We start from the raw sequence: 7,880 nt of genomic DNA, 5'->3' as shown, positions 1-7,880 counted from the left end.
ACACATCACATGAGCACGCTGTTAAACGTACCCACGCACGTGACTGCCTGGTTCGCCATACTGAAAATGACCTTTGGTCCGCTTGTACCATCCTGACTGGGCACAAAAGTCTATCTACTGACACTACACGTTATGTCCCTGACTAAAGTCCCCCATTAAAATTAATGTTTTGCTTTGGCGGAGCCAAGGGTGGGTTCAGGGGGTTCGAACCCCCTCCTTTCAAAATTCCTGGATCCGCCTATGATGAAAGTAAAAAATTGTAAATGCACGAAATTCTAATGATGTAGCCCATAACAACAATCGGAACAAAGACGTTTTACAGAACTATACTCCCCACACAAAATTAAGCAACAAATATTTTCAGTGTAACATCTTTATCAATCTCGATAGCGATGTTTGCCGACATGTTATACTGAAAGGTAAATATTCAAAGAATACATAACCTTTAGTGACTGTCAAATTGATTTATCTGATAACATTGATTACATCACCCGAACACAACCACCCCCAGAAACAACATGCAAAATGTGTGGCATGAATGTGCTCCACTCTTCACACATGCACCCCGATCAGTGTAAACCTACCTGTGATCATTCCTCTTGTACAGTAAGGGGGTCCAACTTCATTTTTATGCATGACAATGCCCGTCCATTGATGACAATGCCCGAGAAAGAGTTAATGATGTTGTTTAGATCAACATCACACGTGGACTGGCCTGCAAGGTCACCTGATCTTAATCCCATTGAACATACTTGGGGCATTATTGGAAGTCGTGTTTACGGTCTCCATGTTCACCCCCAGACTCTGGTTGAGCAGGCGTTACAGTGAGAATGGCAGAACATTCCACAACAACTTTAAAGGCTCCTTTGGTCAATGCAAAGACGTGTAGAAGCTTGGATTTGTGATCATTATGGCCATACGCGTTACTGAACATTGCTTCACTGTCCAAAACTGACTTGAACCTTAATGTTAACATTTTGCTCCATGCATGCAGCACATTTTGCCCGACTGTTTCACGGGTACATTCTTTTGGTGCTTTGTAAGTCTATTATTGCTCAATACCATTTCATTTCATTTTGTTGTAGTCCTTTTGGCTCAAAATCGGACCGATGAATTGCAATCTAACTTGAAAACTACTGAACACATAGTACTCGATGAAACACTGATCATAATCAAAACAGCAGACCAATTCTGTGATTTTATTTCAGAATTTGTCTTAAAAATGGAGAAGTTGTCAAGCAAACTATCATTAAAATATTTACACAGTTCACTATTTGTTCCGCGGGAGTGGGGCAAAGAGAGGAACAGTGCATATCATTTATGATATAATCAAAATCATTACCTGTCCGTGCATTAAAATCACCAGATAATATAAACTTACTCTTCTCAAAAATCACTATCTGAAGCAGTTTTCCTTCAAAAGATTGTATTCCAGTTTCCTTCAGACGTTCGAATAATATAATCCTTCAGACTGGATGTATATACAACCAAGGAACAGCTTGTACATTTGGTGAGGTATATTCACCTGAAACAAAACCGTTATCCCACTGCTCTTACACTCTAGTAAACAAACGACTATATCCATTGCAGATGTAGTAAAAATCAAAGATTGTGAGAAATTCTGGGATACTATTACACGCTTCCCGAGGTGGTGAAGGTGGTAGTAGTATACAACCGGAAGTTTGATTGTTTCAGGAAACTGTTGAATCCAGAAGAGAAAGATACTGATATCACGGAATGTGATCCCGTTGTGCACGACTTTGTAAACAATCCTACATGTGAATTCTGCAATGAAATATTTTTTAACAGACTTAGTCGGATGGAATTACAGTCACTGAAGTTATGGATTCTATTAAATGTCTAAAGAATGGAAAAGCCCCTGGTGAGGGCGGTATTCCATCGGAATTCCTGAAAGTTGACTTACAGCTGATTGTATCTTATTTCCTGCCATTATTCAACAAAGTACTGGACACTGGAAACTACCCGGAACCATGGGTGATTGGGATGATTCTACCTCGACATAAATGTGGAAGCAAGGCGGAGCCGAATAATTATCGTGGGATTTCCCTCCTGAATGTACAATTCTGGAAAATAGATTATGAACGTGGATTGAGTTAAATGATCTTGTATCTGAGTCCCAAGCAGGATTCCGAGAAAGATAATCAACCATAGACAACATTTTCGTTCTTCAAGCACTATGTCCCTTATTGTTCATATTTTTCATCAACGAACTTGTGCGTGATATGTATTCTACTTGTGAACATGGAATGTTTGTTTCCTCGTTTAATAAAGATATTATGCTACTATTGTTTGCTGACGACATTGTTACATTCTCGTATATTGTTGTTGGACTACAGAGACAGCTTAACTGTATAACGGAGTATTGTCCTAAATGGGAACTGGTGATTAACATGGACAAAACTAACATTATCGTATTTAGGAAAGGTAGAATAGTTGCAAAGAATGAACCATGGACAGTATGTTGGAAATCTATAAAGATTGTAACCTATTACAAATATCTTGGTTTGCTATTCTCCTGCGTATTAAAATGGTCGAAAGCTTGCCAAACACTGGTGTCGCAGGCGGGAAAAGCTGTCTTACCTTTATATCAGCTATTTAAAGGCTTACCATTCTACACGGCGTGCAAATTGTTTGACACCAAGATATCTCCAAAACTGCTGTACTCATCTGAGATATGGGGTTCTGCTTACAAGGAATCTATCGAGAAATTCCATGCGTCTTACTTCAAGAGATTTTTAGGAGTTGGGAAGTTTTCGGCAAATAAAGCGATTCCTGGAGAATCTGGGCGCTACACCATGCATATTTGTGGCCAATGTGAAGTAATTAAATATTGGCTTCGTCTTCTAAGACAAGACACACGGAGATATCCATACAATTGTTATTTAATATTGAAACAATTGGACGAGGATGGAAGACACACCTGGGCGTCTAATGTACGAAGTTTATTGTTTGTGACTGTATATTCCTATGTTTGGCTGGCTCAAGATGTTGGTGCTCCGAAACAGTTTCTTTACATTTTCAAGCAGCGCCTAATTGATATATATACTAGCTACATAAAGAGACTGTGCACACAGAAAATGCCTTCAGAATTAGAATACAAAACAGAAAAGACGAAATGATGGAGACACTTTATAAGCTGAAGTATCGGACCACAACAACATGTCAAAAGAACATGAACAAAATCCGTAACGATGACGTTAGAAGTTCAAAATCGAGTGGGTGGTCACATGACGAAGTCACAAAGTCAATAACGGGTATGACGACCATGTGCGTGAAGCACAGGAGTGCATCGAAGACGCACAGAGGCTACCAAATGAGCAGTGAAGGCCTGGGGAATGGTTTGGGACGAGGTCACTGCCGTGTGGAACCTGTGTCTGAGATGAGTTACCCGAATCCATCTGTCCTGTCTTGGCGTCGTTACGTCGGGGACGCCCACAACGTGGATGGTCGGTGAGGTCATTATTGTTTCGATAACGCCTGATCAAAGCAGATATCGTGTTACGATGGCATTGGAAATGTGTTGCCACCTGTTGTTGGCTCATTCTTGCTCGAACCATTCCAATAGCTTCTTGACGTTGAGCAGATGTTAATCTTGGCATGATGTGCATGTGACTTCTCATGTGAGTTTGTGAACGTTTGAATGACCAAAGATCAAGCTTTCGACAGTGACTTGTATTTATGTATAAAGACGCTGTGTGCCTATATTTATATTTTCTGTGTGTACAGTTTCTTTATGTGGCCAGTATACTTACAAGACTGGCATTATTCAATCAATAATTCATCTTTTCTAGAGCACTATAAACAAATGAAGTTATCCCTTCTACAACTGAAAATATATATAACATCGCTAAAGGAAAGAGACCTGAGAAGAGCTTTCTGTAAAATGAGAATATCACTCCACGATTTTGCTATAAACAGGAAAAGATGTGAGAATGGTGTAAGTCACTTAGATACAATTTGTCCTCATTGTTATTGTGGTAGGGAAGATGAGCTTCATGTTTTACTTGTTTGTAGTAAATATTAATCTCTAAGGACTAGATTTTGGCCAAACAATTCTGACATTGCTACTCAAAGTATGATAAATTTGTTAAATAGTACAAATATGAACATTATTAAATCTGTTGCATTATATCTAAAAAATGTATTTAATACCAGGTCCCACACGTGACCAATTTGTATTCTGTCGTGTTCTTGTACAATAGGCCATGTGGCCAAAGTACTGAATAAACTACTTGAACTTGATATCAGGTGTTCATGTACCACTATCAAATAGTAATACCAGGTGTTCGTGTACCACTATCAAATAGTGATCATATCCAGTCTAATTAAACTTCGTTACACTGCTATACTGAGTCTAACAAACCCTAGTAGAAGGTCGCGTCAGCTAACCTTTTTGGACTGACCAATCAGAACACAGCTTACCAAATCGCGAAAGTTAACATTCGCACATACCGTTTGAACCTTTACCTCAAAACTCGAACGATTCCGAATGCTAATTTCCGCACGATCGCTTCCCATTCGTCACCACTCGCCCCTTTCCGTAACCTCGGTATTCGGCTTTTCACGGAATAACACGAGTGGGTCACGAATGGATCGCTTCCGAGTGACACACACGAGGGGCGCAATGAGTAAACAGTCGCTGAAAACAGCGTTTTTGTCAATATTCAAGGATGTCGTTTTGTGGATATATAAGCTAATAGTAACCAAGTCAAATATCTGTGTTTATAGCGGATTTTCGTTTGTTGATAGATCAGTGTCAGCGACCAGGGAAGAGAAAATCCAAAAACCGTTTTGTAAGTCCCGCCGAACCCTAACAAGTAGTCGTTGTCTGATTGGTTAAATCCGTTCGGCCGTCTCGATTAGCAGACGCGACCTTATACTAGGGTTTGTTAGACTCAGTATAGGAGTGTAACAAAATACTGTGATTATATCAGGTGTTAATGTACCACTATCAAATAGAAATACCAGGTGTTCGTGTAGAACTATCAAATAGTGATGACATCCCGTGTTTACAAATACGTGAGCGTACTCTGCCCCACCATTTGTCACAAAAACATTCAAAGTGATGTCATTCGGCCAAGTGACCAAAAAAAGGAAAATATGGTAGCGTGGCGAAAAGGCGAACAAACATGTGAGTCGACGTTTGTCTTTGAACACCATGGTCAACAAAAAGCCCAGACCTTTCTCTCTGGGAATGTAGGCCAATATAAGGGGGACGAGCAGGTCACCGTCACTGAGCGCCTGCAGCCTGCAGTTGCTCACAGTGAAAACAGTCCAGCTTGAAACACGCAGAGTAGACGTTCCGACTTACCTGACCTGTGATGACTATGACTATTTCACCAAACGTTCTTCTTACCGAGTCACTTTCTCAGTTCGATACTTAAAAGCAACGTCATTATTTAACAAATTGTCAGAATGTCCAACTGTGATATAGATATGCCTCTGTCACAGAAAAAAACTCAATGTCTGTTTTATTGACACCTATTTGTCTGCCTGCCTTTCTGATAATGACAATATGCAATACACAGCTTCGATCACTGACCACATGCAATTTGAACACCTATCAGGCTATACACCATAAACAAAACGCATTGTTTTATGGCTCGTGCACCCGAGTTCTGTCTGTCACATTATGTAATTACACAGACAGGCAGGTGTGACACTTGTACTCATGACATGTTATGGTGTCTGTTGATTGCAAAATGTTATACACAAAATATGAGCATGTATTTACAAAACCCAACATATCTATACACACACAAAGGGTGTATCGGCAAATGAACTAGCCAATGAAATCTTCGTTACACTTAAGTGCACGCCCACCCGCTCCGACTGGGTTCGGTATCCCGGGTGCTTCATTTCGAAGAAAGTAAACCAAAGTACAAAATATTGCACTTTTGATTTGCGATTGTATCAGAATTTTGTTTATTTGTCTTTTTCATAATCAGCAATGTATATTATATGTCATGAATAAATGATAATTGTGTTTCAATTATGTTTATTTTTGTGGTAGCATCTAAGCTTTTAAAATGTGCCATTTGCAATTGTATTAGGGAATGATTTTCTTGCAATTTAAACAATTCTCTCTGAGTGCGGCGCAAAACTAAACTCACTCACTCGCAGATCTAACTTCAAGTCAATCACAATAACGTTTGCCTTTGAGTATACTACATGTACAATTGCGTAGATCAATGCTCATGCTGTTGATCACTGGATTATCTGGTCCAGACTCGATACTTACAGACCGCCGACATAGAGCTGGAATATTGCAGGAGTTCGGCGTAACCAAACATCGAAAATGGCGATCCTCCTTGCTCGTGTTTTGTAGACAACCAGTTGTCGAGAGTGACTGACAACACGTCTCACGTGACCGTCATTCTATAACAGTCTCCCCGAATGAATTCATATTTCTCGATTTGCTTCCCTTCACTTTCAGTCACCCTGAGTGACAAGATTGTATATATATTCTAACAAAACAACGCCAAAAAACATAGGTATGTGGGTTTTTTACCAAATGAGAATGTTTCTTTGTTATTCATGAATTTGAATACTCGTGTAATAATGGATCTGCAGTGTTCGAATCTCAAATTCGTCCAGGCTATGACTCTGCTCGAGGGTTTGTTTCACCAAAGGAAGAAATGACCAATACTGGTTTGTTTTGCTTAACTACAAGCTGTTGCCTGAACATGTCAGTGATGCGGCGTACGGCAACTCACCATCACCAGCTTCCTCGTTGTGTACACCGGTATATCTAAGGTTACATAATATTGGCTGCCATGATACGCTGATAGGAAGTCATCAGTTCTTCCAGTCCTGTCTCAGTCCCTTTCTACTCAAGTCAACGAACAACACAAAGCACCAATCACCTCTTTTATTATCACACTTTGCTGTGAATCTCAACGTAACGAAAAGACCGTTGCCGGAAAAGATAAACGGCCACGACAAGGGAGATAACCACAACGAAGCCCAGTGACGCCAACGCAACAAGTGGCGAGATCTTTGCATGATGTTTATTACCTCCCCTAGGTGATGTGACCGTCGTGCATGCTGCGGTATTGCTTAGTTTTGGCGTTGTCGACATCTGTGGCGTCATCTCAGGTGAGCGAAGGGGACGACCGATGCTGGAGGAGGGAGACTTGACAAAACCTATGGTGGTCACCACTTTGTGAATGTTTGATGACTTCTCTGTACTTCTGCTCACAATGGCGAGTTTGTATTCCACATCATCCCTCCTCCTCCTCTCATTGACACAGGAGCTGCCGTTGCACACGGAGGAACACAGTGTATAATTACACTCAAACATCAGATATGACTCTGCTGACAGTCTTACCGAGTCAAAGTAAGGACTAAAGGCTTCCAGACCATCTGTGGTGAAGCCACTACCTCGGGGAAAAATAATTCCATCACCGCATCCTGCTCTGAGCAGGGCGTACCTGTGGGCGGATTCCGTTCCCACTATGTCACAAGATGAGGGTTGGATCCCCAGCTCACCCGCTGCTCCATCTGAGATCAGCCTGAGTCGTATCTTCTTACCTAGAGGTATGCGGGCGCACCCGGTGACTGAGAATGTCGACCACGTCCATAGTTACCACGGATGATGCCTCAACTCCTTGATGAGACTGCAGTTCCTTGGGAGCTATGCGACGCCATGAACTTCGTGACGCCAAACTCATTTTGTTGGCGAAATCTTCAAATGTACACGTGACTTGGTAGTCTCGCTTCCTGGTATGTATGTATTTTGTGACTTTACCACGAGATATTTCAATTCGAAGGTTGTAAACTTTAGAATTCTTGCGTTTATCAAACACACACTGATCAGCTACCGACTTCGGACTATTGTAGACGACACGAAGTGAAAA

This window comes from Haliotis rubra, unplaced genomic scaffold (genome assembly GCF_003918875.1).
Source record: "Haliotis rubra isolate DU_JTF1 unplaced genomic scaffold, ASM391887v1 Scf1179, whole genome shotgun sequence".
Taxonomy (NCBI): Eukaryota; Metazoa; Mollusca; class Gastropoda; order Lepetellida; family Haliotidae; genus Haliotis; species Haliotis rubra.
This window is presented reverse-complemented; position numbering follows the sequence as displayed.